The sequence below is a fragment of the Sciurus carolinensis genome, chromosome 13 (assembly GCF_902686445.1).
Source record: "Sciurus carolinensis chromosome 13, mSciCar1.2, whole genome shotgun sequence".
Classification (NCBI taxonomy): domain Eukaryota; kingdom Metazoa; phylum Chordata; class Mammalia; order Rodentia; family Sciuridae; genus Sciurus; species Sciurus carolinensis.
The window spans coordinates 72488176-72502797 of NC_062225.1; the positions used below are offsets into that span (position 1 = coordinate 72488176).

Genomic DNA, 14622 nt, shown 5'->3' on the forward strand with positions numbered 1-14622 from the left:
CAGAGATATTTACAAGATACTTTGAGAGAAATTTCGTTAGAACTCTTAAGTTTCAGGTAACAGAATTCCAATTTTAAATGACTTACACAAATACAAAAATAATTTACTAAAAGGATATAAGGTATCCCATGGACCTTAAGGACAAAAATATTGCCCAGTCTTAGTTCCAAGGATTCTAATACCCTCAGAATTTTCTGTTTATCTCTTACCTCTGCTGTCTCTGTGCTTCATTTTAATTTCTGTTTGCCAGTTTGGGATTATTTTGACTAGATGACATGAGAAAAAAGCCTCCAGGTTTACATGTCACAGACCAGTTAACTCATAAAGAAACAAGTCTCCCTGTCTCAGTACTAACTCCAAACCCCTAGGGAAGAATTCTGTTTAGCTTATGTGCCTCCCAGATCTAATCCACACTATTCCCATAGTTTCTTGCAATTAATAAGCTAGTGGTACCATAAGTTTGTTGAAAATAATTGAAAAACTAGGAAATTCTTTTCTGAGGGGGAAAGCAGATTGAGTCATTTGTACTTTTCCAAAAACAATTCTTCATCTTTTGCCTTTTGCTATGGACATCTGTCCATGCCCTGGCCTGGACAGCATGGTCCTCTAAAAGGTGCACACCACATCTGAAGAGTCACTGGGGAAACAGGTAAAGTACCTGAGACTTCCAACAAGCAAGCGGCCACACAAACACAAGTAGGCAGCACAGTTCTAGACCTTCCTAGTTCTGGAAATGCGCAAAGAAAGATTTCTTGCATGTTTCATATGCTTCTGTAAAACAAGGTCTTTCCCACTTGATGTCTCCTGCTGCTAAAAGAAACTTGAATTTCCTACTGAGATCTCTATTATTTAATAACAAATAATAAATTTCCTTTAAAGTGCCAACCAGATTGAAGAAATTATCATCTTTACCTAATGTCCTGACATATAAGGTAATTTAGGTACACACAACGTCTTACAAATAATGTAAAAAAGTCAGTATGTAAACCACTGTGAGCAAGATCCTAGGCATTCCTAGAGAGGAGAAAGGAAAAGACAAGTGGGGGCAGATCTCAGGGAAATCAAAGGGAGATCAATAAAAGAAAGGGACCAGAGAGAGGGAGGTGGGAGGTGCGGGGAAGTGATTGTTATGTTATGTGGATGTACAAACAACAAATCCCTTCATTATGTACAACAATAATGCACCAACAAAAAATGGAAAAAACAAATAAAAATGATTTAAAAAATTAGTTGTTAAAAAGACTTCACCACATTTTAAGTTTTGCCGTTTTTGCCTTATATATTTTAAATGAAATTCAGTAAGAAATATCACCAAATCTGTAACAAAAGTTGCAAAAAAAAAAAGATCTTAAGCATTCCTGCTGATATTCAGGTTGCAATTCAGTAAAACAAATTCCTCAGCAAAAGCAATAAAAAAGAGAGCCTCTGCCATGGGTTCATTTATTTCAAATAACAACCAAATCCTAATAGTTCGGGGTAATTAAAAATAAAAACAGATGGATCTGGTCATTTCCTAAGAGTATGCATGTTTGACCATCACACTAGTCTTTTCAAAGGAACAACATGTTTACCCCCAAGTCAAATATCATCAGTGTATAGCCCCCCAGGCAGCATAAATTCAAGGGGAATTATGAGAGGACTGGGCACACCCTCATACGTGTGACTGCCTGGCATCACCAGATCATCTCCCACAGACACCGCCAGCAGGGAAAAGGCCATCCACTCCCTGGCCACCACATCTTACTAGACCAGTGCTGTCCAACAGAAAAATAATGAAAAGCACACAGGTGAGCCATGTATGTAATTTAAGACTATTTAACATTTGCTCATGGCCACATTTAAAATGGTAAAAAGAAACAGGTGAAATAAATGTTTATATCCCAACATATCTAAAACATTAAATTTTCCACATGTAATCAACATAAAAATTGAGATTTTTTTTCATATTAACTCTCAAAATTCCAGTGTGTAGCTTACATGTACACACACGCCAATTTCATCTAGCCACTTCCCAATGGCTCACAGGTATGGCTCGGGGCATCTCTGATGGACAACACAGTTCCAGACATTTTCTCATTAACACTAATCCCTGCATTAAAGAAGACACTCCCTTCCACAAACACCTGAAGACATACTTAAGCTGCCAAATGACAGGAACCTGAAACACTCCTGACAGGCAGACTGATATATACCTCCAGGTCAGTGGGAGTCCATTGCCTCTTCTGGCTAATACGTCTTTTTTCTTTTTCCTCCAACTATGTACCTCCAACTAAAACTTCTGACTTTACTTTTCCATTTCTTTTCCTAATGTTATGAAAAAATATGTTCTTCCATCCTCAGAAGTTCATCCAACTTTCTTTCTTAACTCACTTTCACCTTGTCTTCTATACCTTATCTGCACCATGGTAATGATACCTTCTGCTGGTCCACATATAGTAACTTCATGATTAACAGTATTTTGAGGAATAATACAGGAACAATCATTGGACTGTCATTTATTAAGCACTGGATATGATAATTTCCAAGGACATACAAAAAACTAATGATAATAATATTAGTACTTTCTATTATTTAACTCCATGTTTGTTTAACTCTATGTTTCCAACATACAAGATCAAATTTAATTTTTGCATAATGTTTGGGGAAATAGTGTAGTTATCTCCATGAAAGTGACACATAGAGAACCTATAGTCACACAAAAAGACTTAGGGACAGAATTAGAATCCAAGGCTCCTGCCTCTCAGATCACTTTTTCCAGCACATCTCTGAATGGACTCTGCCTTGGAGGAGTTCACCCTCTGCCACTGCTCAGATTTTCCCCTTCAAACATTATATCACAGCAAGGGAAGATGACAGGAACATAAGATATTACTCAAGTGAGGTACTATCATGAAATGGCTCCTGTCCTTTCTGTAAAAGTATTTTTAGATGCTGCAAGAACTTAAGTGTATAAGCTGCAGATTTTTTAAATCTTGCCAGGATTTAGGTCAGATTCAACATCAAAAAAAGAGGGGGAGTTGCTTACTATTCTACTGCATAAGCATAAATCAGTATTAATAAAACATCCACAGGGCTGGGTGTGCAGCTCCATAGCAAAGCATTTGCCCAGCATGCACAAAGCCCTGGGTTCAATTCCCTGTACTGGGGAACAAAAAAGAAATTTTTTATAAGCTCCTATCATGAAGGCATATAATACATGTTCTTCATTCTGAATACATAAGCTTACATTCAAATGTATCACCTGTTTAAAAAAATTCACTATTTCCAAAAAATTATAAAACCAGCATAGACAAAGAATACGATCAGAAAACTCAATAAGGAGATGGCAAAGCAATAAAGAGAAATGACTTCATAAAAAGACAAAGGCGAACAATTAAACGATAAAGAATAGACTGTTCTAGAGGGTTTTTCTTCTTTCTTTCTTTCTTTATTTTTAATTTTTTTAAATTTTTTTTTATTTTTTACTGCTTACTATCAAATGTGAACTTGCTAAAATCCTCTCAGAGGTGGTTTGGGAGAAAAAACAATGACTTTGCAAAGGATGAGAACACTGTATTTCAAATTAGCAGGCTTGTCAGAAGGCTGACAGGATTTGAAATTTACATGGATTTAAATTTTTTTCTGGTACCACCTCAGAGTAAAAAGCAGAGGCATCTTGGGCTTTTAAAAGTTCATACTTTCAGAGCAGAAGTGGAAGGTTATGAGTATAAATTGTGTGGCAGAAGAATGCGATGATGACCACAGTGAAGAGCATCCTCTGCATTTACATTCAGGCCAGGAAGAACACATTGATTCTTTAATGTTTTATTTAGAAAGTATATTAATTTTCATGGTTTTTTCTATGTTTTAATTAATAAATATCAATTTACTTCACAAAAAAATTTCCTCAGGCTTCAACATGGTACTACAACAATAGATGTGACTTACCAATCAGTAAACCAGCTTATAATTCTTGTTCCCCATGTACACCATACTCTGCCTCTAGGTTTTCCCCAACCATGTGACCCACTGACCTTCTCTACTGATAGTGCTTTGTCCGTCTTCCTTCAGGACCTAGTCAGTACCAGGTTGCCAGTAAAGACTTTCCTTGGTCCCTCCATTCTACTGTGGTTGGCTCTTGCTGAACACTATACATTTGAAATATAATCTAGGGTTGCTGATGTCAGTTTTTATAAATATGAATTGAATCTTCTCAACTGGACTTTAACACCCTGTGAAGCATAAACCATGACGTAAGCATAAAACATCTGATATACATCTTTATGTACCTAGCATATCAAACTCTCCATAAATGCACATTAGTCCTATACTATCTTAGCCCTAATGAATTGCACACTGTTGTCTGGCACAGCATTCCAGCACACACACAAAAAAAAAATTTAAAGATTTTGTGATCTTTTATAATAAAAATTTTTGTAATTTTACATAATAGCTATCTTTTTCAAGCTCTATGATACCAGAAAAACTGAAACACATGCCTTATATGACTTCATTCAAGCTTCTAATGTATTGTCAACAGGACAGGGTTGAAGGAAAAGCCTTGTGACATTCCTCAAGATACCTGAGGGCTGACAGGAGTTAAACCCAATTGTTTCACACAGATTCCAACTAAGAAAGGAGTTCATAGTGGAATACTAAGGGAGAATGATCCAATGCTCTATTTAAAAAAAACTAAAAATAAAAATAAAAAGGGGAGTTTCAGTTTCAAGATGGCGGCCTAGAGGGCGGCTGCATTTCACGTTGCTCCAGGACGCAGGATTCAAAAGAGGAGATAGTGAGAGACTTGGGACCAACTCAAAGCTGCCGGGTGAGTCTCTCCCGTTGGGGAGGCTTCCCGGATGGGGCGGTAGCCCTGGAACGCAGGGAATTTGTGAAGTAGAGTTGCTCGGCGAGACGCCCCTCCCCCCGCTGGAGCGGTAAACACGGACAACTGGGATCATCGTAGAGGAGGCGGCTCAGCACAGCGCTTGGACTTGGAGCAACCACTGGGGCTCCGGGCGGCTGCCTGAGGAGGAGCTGCGTGGCGAGCTGTTTGAACTCAGAGCGACCGCTTCTGAACACCGGAGGGCTGCCCGGAGGAAGAGGAGAAGCGCGGCGGGTCGCTTGGTCTAGGAGTGACTGCATCAGAGCCACAGGCAGTTGCCAGAGGAGGAGGCGAGTGGTGAGTTGATTGCACTCAAAGCGACCGCTCCTGAACACCGGTGGCCTGCCTGGAGGAGGAGCGCGGTGGGTCACTTGGTCTCGGAGCCACCGCCCCTGAACACCCGGGGGGCTACCCCGAGGAGGAGGAGGAGGAACAGGGCGGGTCACTTGGACTTGGAGTGACTGCCTAGGGCTACGGGAGGTTGGCGGAAGGAGGAGACGCGAAGTGAGTTGCTTGGGCTCCTAGTGACTGCGTCGGAAACCCAGCCACTGTCCGGAGGAGGAGGTGTGTGGCGGGTCTCTGGGTATAGGAGCTATTGTATGGGGCTCCAGGTGGCGGCTCAGAGGAGGGGCCGCATAGCCAGGCGATTAGGTGCAGAGTAGGGTCCCAGGAGCTAGGTGGCTTCTTGCTGGAAGAGCCGCACAGAGACACGCCTAGGGGCGGAGCGAAGTTTCCAGGACTGCGGGCAGATTATCTGGGAGAGGCAGCCTAAGGAGACTTGCCTGCGGAGGGTGAGGCTCCCAGGCCCAGGAGGTAGGTCCGGGCCCCTGGGAACGTTGCAGAGGAAGACAGCCCAGCCCAGGCGGTAGTTGTAGATTGAGGGGAACCTCTAGGAGGGGAACTGACCAGCGAGACGTTCCCACCGAGTGAGTCTTCCCTACCGGGAGAGGTTTTCCCACAGGGACGGTAAAACCAGAGACACAGGCACAAACAGGACTTGCCTCAACCCGCAGCCTAGTTCCCCGTTGGATGACCATTGGTCAACAAGTGGAGACACCTCTGACCACTAGCAGGGAATATACACCACCTGAGGGTCACCACCCTAGAGAGGCAGCTTCTTCGTGGAGCTCCGCATTATCAACTTCCTCCAAGACTTCAGGCTACTGAAGGATAAGAGGGGATATACTAGCAATCTCCAGGGACATTATAAGTCGATAGAGGAAATCTGCAATATCTTAATGACCCACTGATTCCTGAACAATATGAGAAAACAAGGGAAGAAAATGCCCCAAACAAATCTAGATGTTACATCAATAGAATCCAACGACAGCATGGCAGAAGAAATGACAGAAAGGGAGTTCAGAATGTACATAATTAAAATGATTAGGGAAGCAAACGATGAGATGAAAGAGCAAATGCAGGCATTGAATGATGAGATGAAAGAGCAAATGCAGGCATTGAATGATCGTACCAATCGACAGTTAACAGAGCAAATTCAGGAAGCAAAAGATCATTTCAATAAAGAGTTAGAGATATTGAAAAAAAACCAAACAGAAATCCTTGAAATGAAGGAAACAATAAACCAAATTAAGAACTCCATAGAAAGCATGACCAATAGGATACAACACCTGGAAGACAGAACTTCAGATATTGAAGACAAAATATTTAACCTCGAAAACAAAGTTGAACAAACAGAGAAGATGGTAAGAAATCATGAACAGAATCTGCAAGAACTATAGGATATCATGAAAAGGCCAAATTTGAGAATTATTGGGATTGAGGAAGGCTTAGAGAAACAAACCAAAGGAATGAACAATCTATTCAATGAAATAATATCAGAAAATTTCCCAAATCTGAAGAATGAAATGGAAAATCAAGTTCAAGAGGCTTATAGGACTCCAAATACACAAAATTACAACAGACCCACACCAAGGCACATTATAATGAAAATACCTAACATACAAAATAAAGACAGAATTTTAAAGGCTGTGAGAGAAAAGAACCAAATTACATTCAGGGGGAAACCAATACGGATATCAGCAGATTTTTTAATCCAGACCCTAAAAGCTAGAAGGGCCTGGAACAACATTTTTCAAGCTCTGAAAGAAAATGGATGCCAACCAAGAATCTTATACCCAGCAAAGCTTACCTTCAAATTTGACGATGAAATAAAATCTTTCCATGATAAACAAAAGCTAAAAGAATTTACAAAAAGAAAGCCAGCATTACAGAACATTCTCGGCAAATATTTCATGAGGAAGAAATAAAAAACAAAGAAGCAAATCAGCAAAGGGAGGAATTATCCTAAAGGAACTGTCAAATAAAGGAGGAACCAAGATGTGTCAAAAAATAAATAAATAATAAATAAATAAAATTTTAAATATGAACCAAATGACCGGGAATACAAATCATATCTCAATAATAACCCTGAATATTAATGGCCTTAATTCATCAATCAAAAGACATAGACTGGCAGATTGGATTAAAAAGAAAGATCCAACAATATGTTGCCTGCAAGAGACTCACCTCATAGAAAGAGATACCCATAGACTAAAGGTGAAAGGATGGGGAAAAACATACCATGCACATGGACTCAGCAAAAAAGCTGGAGTATCCATCCTCATTTCAGATAATGTGGACTTCAAGCCAATGTTAGTCAGAAGGGATAAGGAAGGACATTTCATACTGCTTAAGGGAAGCATAAATCAGCAAGATATAACAATCATAAACATCTATGCCCCAAACAGTGGCTCATCCATGTATGTTAAACAAATCCTTCTCAATTTTAGAAACCAAATAGACCATAACACAATAATACTAGGTGATTTTAACACGCCTCTCTCACCACTGGACAGATCTTCCAAACAAAAATTGAACAAAGAAACCATAGATCTCAATAACACAATCAATAATTTAGACTTAACAGACATTTATAGAATATACCATCCAACCAAGAGCGAATACACTTTCTTTTCAGCAGCACATGGATCCTTCTCTAAAATAGACCATATATTATGCCACAAAGCTAATGTCAGCAAATACAAGAAGATAGAGACACTACCTTGTATTCTATCAGATCATAATGGATTGAAGTTAGAAATAAATGAAAGAGTAAAAAACAGAAACTACTCCAACACCTGGAGATTAAACAATATGCTATTATATGATGAATGGATAACAAAAGATATTAGGAAGGAAATTAAAAAATTCTTAGAGGTAAATGAGAACAAAGAAACATCATATCAAAATCTCTGGGACACTATGAAAGCAGTACTTAGAGGAAGATTTGTTTCATGGAGCGCATTTAATAAAAGAAGTAAAACTCAAAAAATAAACCACCTAACACTACAGCTCAAAGTCCTAGAAAAAGAAGAACAGACCAACACCAAAAGTAGAAGACAGGAAATAGTCAAACTCAGAGCTGAAATCAACGAAATTGAAACAAAAGAAACAATACAAAAATTGACAAAATAAATAGTTGGTTCTTTGAAAAAATAAACAAAATTGATAAACCTTTAGCCACACTAACAAAGAGAAGACGAGAGAAAACCCAAATCACTAAAATTCGGAATGAACAAGGAAATATCACAACAGACACGACTGAAATACAAAACATAATTAGAAGCTATTTTGAAAATCTATACTCCAACAAAATAGAAAATTTCGAAGACATCAACAGGTTTCTAGAGACATATGAATTGCCTAAACTGAACGAGGAGGACGAGGAGGACATACACAATTTAAATAGACCAATTTCAAGTAATGAAATAGAAGAAGTCATCAAAAGCCTACCAACAAAGAAAAGTCCAGGACCAGATGGGTTCTCAGCCGAGTTCTCCAAAACTTTTAAAGAAGAGCTCATTCCAATACTTCTCAAAGTATTCCATAAAATAGAAGAGGAGGGAACCCTCCCAAACTCATTCTATGAAGCCAATATTACCCTGATACCTAAACCAGACAGAGACACATCGAGGAAAGAAAATTTCAGACTAATATCCTTAATGAACATCAACGCAAAAATTCTCAACAAAATTTTAGAAAATCACATACAAAAACATATTAAACAGATAGTGCACCATGATCAAGTGGGTTTCATCCCAGGGATGCAAGGTTGGTTCAACATCAGGAAATCAATAAATGTAATTCACCATATCAATAGATTTAAAGTCAAGAATCACATGATTATTTTGATAGATGCAGAAAAAGCATTTGATAAAATACAGCATCCCTTCATGCTCAAAACACTAGAAAAAATAGAGATAGTGGGAACATTCCTTAACATTGTAAAGGCCATCTACGCTAAGCCCATGGCTAATATTATTCTAAATGGTGAAAAACTGAAAGCATTCCCTCTAAAAACTGGAACAAGGCAGGGATGCCCTCTTCACCACTTCTATTCAACATTGTCCTTGAAACTCTAGCCAGAGCAATTAGACAGACCAAAGAAATTAAAGGGATACAAATAGGAAAAGAAGAACTCAAACTATCCCTATTTGCTGATGATATGATTGTATACTTAGAGGAACCAGGAAATTCACCAGAAAACTGTTAGATCTCATAAGTGAATTCAGTAAACTAGCGGGATATAAGATCAATGCACATAAATCTAAGGCATTTCTATACATAAGCGATGAATCTTCAGAAAGAGAAATTAGGAAAACTACCCCATTCACAATAGCTTCGAAAAAAAATAAAATACTTGGGAATCAATCTCACAAAGAGGTGAAAGACCTCTACAATGAGAACTACAGAACACTAAAGAAAGAAATTAAAGAAACCTCAGAAGATGGAAAGATCTCCCATGTTCTTGGATAGGAAGAATTAATATTGTCAAAATGGCCATACTACCAAAGTGCTATACAGATTAAATGCTATTCCAATTAAAATCCCAATGATGTACCTTACAGAAATAGAGCAAGCAATTATGAAATTCATCTGGAAGAATAAAAAACCCAGAATAGCTAAAGCAATCCTTGGCAGAAAGAGTGAAGCAGGGGGTATCACAATACCAGATCTTCAACTGTACTACAAAGCAATAGTAACAAAAACGGCATGGTATTGGTACCAAAATAGAAAGGTGGATCAATGGTACAGAATAGAGGACACGGACACAAACCCAAATAAATACAATTTTCTCATACTAGACAAAGGGGCCAAAAATATGCAATGGAGAAAAGATAGCCTCTTCAACAAATGGTGCTGGGAGAATTGGAAATCCATATGCAACAGAATGAAACTAAACCCATATCTCTCACCATGCACGAAACTAAACTCAAAATGGATTAAAGATCTCGGAATCAGACCAGAGACCTTGCATCTTATAGAAGAAAAAGTAGGTCCAGAGCTTCAACATGTCGGCTTAGGACCAGACTTCCTCAACAGGACTCCAATAGCACAAGAAATAAAAGCAAGAATTAATAACTGGGATAGATTCAAACTAAAAAGCTTTCTCTCAGCAAAGGAAACTATCAGCAATGCGAAGAAAGAGCCTACAGAGTGGGAGAAAATCTTTGCCAATCATACTTCAGATAGAGCACTAATCTCCAGAATCTATAAAGAGCTCAAAAAACTCTACACCAAGAATGCAAGTAATCCAATCGACAAATGGGCTAAGGAAATGAATAGACACTTCACAGAAGAAGATCTACAAGCAATCAACAAACATATGGAAAAATGTTCAACATCTCTAGTAATAAGAGAAATGCAAATCAAAACCACCCTAAGATTCCATCTCACCCCAATTAGAATGGCGATTATCAAGAATACAAGCAACAACAGGTGTTGGCGAGGATGTGGGGAGAAAGGTACACTCAAACATTGCTGGTGGGGCTACAAATTAGTGCAGCCACTCTGGAAAGCAGTATGGAGACTCCTTAGAAAACTTGGAATGGAACCACCATTTGACCCAGCTATCCCACTCCTTGGCCTATACCCAAAGGATTTAAAATCAGCATATTACAGAGATACAGCCACATCAATGTTCATAGCTGCTCAGTTCACAATAACCAGATTGTGGAACCAACCTAGATGTCCTTCAATTGATGAATGGATAAAGAAACTGTGGTATATATATACAATGGAATATTACTCTGCCATAAAGAATGATAAAATTATGGCATTTGCAGGCAAATGGATGAAACTGGAGAATATCATGCTAAGTGAGATAAGCCAATCTCAAAAAACTAAAGGAAGAATGATATCGCTAATAAGTGGATGAGGAACATAATGGGGGGTGGGAAGAGTTAGTGTTAGGGTTAGAGTTAGGTTTAGGGAGGGGGGCAAGAATGGAGGAAGGAAGGACTGTATAGAGGGAAAAGAGGGGTGGGAGGGGTGGGGGGAAGGGAAAAAATAACAGAATGAATCAAACATTACCCTATGTAAATTTATGATTACACAAATGGTATGCCTTTACGCCATGTACAAATAGAGAAACGACATGTATCCCATTTGTGTACAATAATAAAAAAAATAAAGAAAAAATAAATAAATAAAAAATAAAAAGGGCTAGGGAAGTGGCTTAGTGTAGTGCCCGTAGGTTCAATCTCTATACCCCACTCACCCACAAAAGGAGAATCCCAAAGAGACATTTGTACATCTTTGATCACTGTGATATTATTCACAAGAGCCAAGAGGTGGAGTCAACTCAGGCCCACTAAGGGACAACTAGATAAAATGTGATGTATATATACAATGGAATACTATGCAGCCTTAATTTGGGAAATTGTGTCACATTCTACAACATGGATAAACCTTGAAGACATCAAGTTAAGTGATATAATCCAGTCACAAAAGAACAAATACTATATAACTCCACTCATGTGAAGCATCTAAAGGAGTCAAAATCATAGAAACAGAAAATAGAAAAGTGGTTACCAAGGGTTAGAAGAAGGAGGAATTAGTGTTTAAAGGAACAAAGTTTCAGTTTTGTAGGATGAAAATGTTCTAGAGATCAATTGCTCAGTCATGTGAAGATCATACTTAACACTACTGAACCATATATTTAAATGATAAAGATGGCTTAGGATTACATATCTTTCACTATAATATAAATAATTTACAAAGAAAAACAAACTTTAAATGGAATAAAAAGATTTGTAACAAAAATAAGTTTTAGTCATGCCAACTCAAAGTTATTAATCATGTGTAAGACCTTGGAAATCATATCCTTTAAGGAAACACTAAAGACTAAAAGGGGGAACATATTTAACCTATGAAAAGACTAAGTGAAATCTAAAAGCATTATCAAGAAAACAGGGCTAGAGTTGTAGTTCAGTGGTAGAGTGCTTGCCTAGCATATGTGAGGCACCACATATGCTAGGGTTCTATTCTCAGCACCACATAAAAATAAATAAAGGCATCGTGTCCATATACAACTAAAAAGATTTTGTTTATAAAAAGAAAATAGGGCTGGGGATATAGCTCAGTTGGTTGAGTGCTTGCCTCTCAAGCACAAGGCCCTGGGTTCAATCCCCAGTACCGCAAAAAAAAAAAAAAAGAAAAGAAAAGAAAACAGTACGTAAACTTACTCTATGCTTAACTAGAGTTACTCATTAATTCATTCAACAAATCTTCATGGAACACCAATGACATAGTAAGCACTGCTTCAGGAGTTGAGGATACATCAGTGAACAAAACAAAGACCACTGCCCTCATGAAATTCTACACTCCCATGGGGAGAGACAAACCATAAACATAATAAATAAGTGTAACAGGCTTCCTCTAAGTGGCTCTCAATAATCCCTGGCACTCAGACTCTTATGTAATTCTTCTCCATGTGTGGGCTGGACCTAATAAATAGAATATAACAAAAGTGATGGCATGTCACTTCCAAGGTCAAGTTATAAAAGACTGTGGTTTCTGTCTTGCTCACACATTCTTGCTGTCTCCTAATTGCTTACTTTGGTGAAGCCAGCTGCCATCTTATGAGTTGCCCTGTGGAAAGGACCTAGGAGAGGCAAGGAACTCAAGGAAGCTTCCAGAAAACCTAACACTTAAATGAGGCCCACAGTACTATAAATCATAGCTTAAACAACTTTATTTTTGAATATTGTCAAAACAGTCACAAACAATAATGTACCATTGAGCAATTTAGCAAGACCCTGTCTCAAAGGAACTGAGATTGTGTCAACAACTACATGAATAAACTTGTAAAACCTCCCTCTCCAGTGGAACCATAAGATGACTAAAGCCCTGGCCAATACCCCAGTGCAGCCTGAGAGGAACCCTACTAGAAGATCCACCCAGATTCTTGATAAACGAAAGCTATGGTAATGATAATGATAATGGTAAACATTATCATTTTAAGGCATAAAGTTCTGGAATGATAATTTTACACAGTAACATATAACTGTTAAATAGAGATACCTTAAAAAAATAGCAGGGAGTTATAGGGAAGAGAATTATAAGAACTGGTATTATAATGAATGTTTAGAAGACCATTATTCATAAAAGTCAAAAAGTAGAAACTCAAATATCCATCAGTTGGCGAAAGCATAAACAAAATGTTGTGGTCTAGCAGTGGACTATTACTCAGTCATAAAAAGAAATGAAGTGCTGACACGTGGATGGCTCTGAAGCATATTATGCTAAAAGAAAGAAACCAATCATAAAATACCAGATACTATATTATTCCTTGCATGAAATATTCAGAAAAGAAAATCTGTTAGAGACAAATCTAGTTTGGTGGTTCCCTGGCACTGGAGGGGGAACAGGAATAACTGTAGATGAACATGACAATCTTACTGGGGCAATGGATCTGTTCTAAACTAGAACATGGCGGTGGTTGCTCAATCAGCAAATTTACTTTAAAAATCACTGACTCATACGATTAAAACAGATTAAGGTTAAGTTTATGGCATTTAAATTATATCTCAAGAAAGGTGTTTTTTAAAATCTTGGGAGAGCCAGTAGCAGTGGTGCACACCTGTAACCTCAGCAGCTTGGGTGGCCAAGGCAGGAGGATCGCAAGTTCAAAGTCAGCCTCAGCAACTTAGCAAAGCCTTAAGCAATTTAGCAAGACCCTGTCTCAAAATAAAAAATAAAAAGAGCAGGGGATGTGGCTCAGCAGTTAAGCACCCCTGTGTTCAATCCCCAATACAAATAAAAGGTGGGGGAGAAAGTTATTAGGACGTTACTGAAAACACATTAGTAGAAACTTAAAGGAAGGGGTTAGTCATGTGACTATCTAGGGGAGATGTACCAGGCAACAGAGAACTTCCGCCAAGAGCCTGTGGCAGGAAAACAGCTGGTGTGTCAGCAACATGGCAAAGGTGCCAGTGCAGCTGGAGGTGAGCATGAGAGAGGAGGAGACAGTGGGCAAAAGAACAGTGGGTAGAGGACAGTGGTCACGGTGATCACACAAGCTTTTCACACCTCCGGAAGGACTTGGCCTTTTACCATGAGAAGAAAACGAGAAGTGTCGGAAGATTCTGGGCAGAGGAGTTACATGATCTGACTTGTATTATAAAAGGATTTTACAATGTCAAGAAATTATAAAAAGGAAGCAGTAAAGGTTCTGCCATCAGAGACACTGACCTCCCTTATCTGACTGGGATTCAGGAGAGATCCCTCCTTAAGGCGGGGGGGGGGGACACACACCTGTTAGTATCTCAGAATGTGACCCACAGGTCACCTGCATCAGGCTCTGCCCCTGGCTTCTGAATTTCAGGGACTGGGGATAACATTCTGAATTTTACAAATATCTTTGCGAAACAATAAACCAAATAAACATTAAGGTACCTTCAACTCTAAATCGTGAC

General features: G+C 38.7%; 1 protein-coding gene and 1 non-coding gene across 3 annotated transcripts in view; one reads left to right on the forward strand and one right to left on the reverse strand.

Moving 5' to 3' along the window:
* Babam2 (BRISC and BRCA1 A complex member 2) overlaps nt 1–14622 on the reverse strand; it is a 404865-nt gene that overhangs the window by 256708 nt on the left and 133535 nt on the right. The gene's annotated exons all lie outside the window — the stretch shown is intronic.
* Nucleotides 12273–12346, forward strand: Trnae-cuc (transfer RNA glutamic acid (anticodon CUC)). Its single transcript has one exon. It is a non-coding gene; the product is annotated as a tRNA-Glu (tRNA).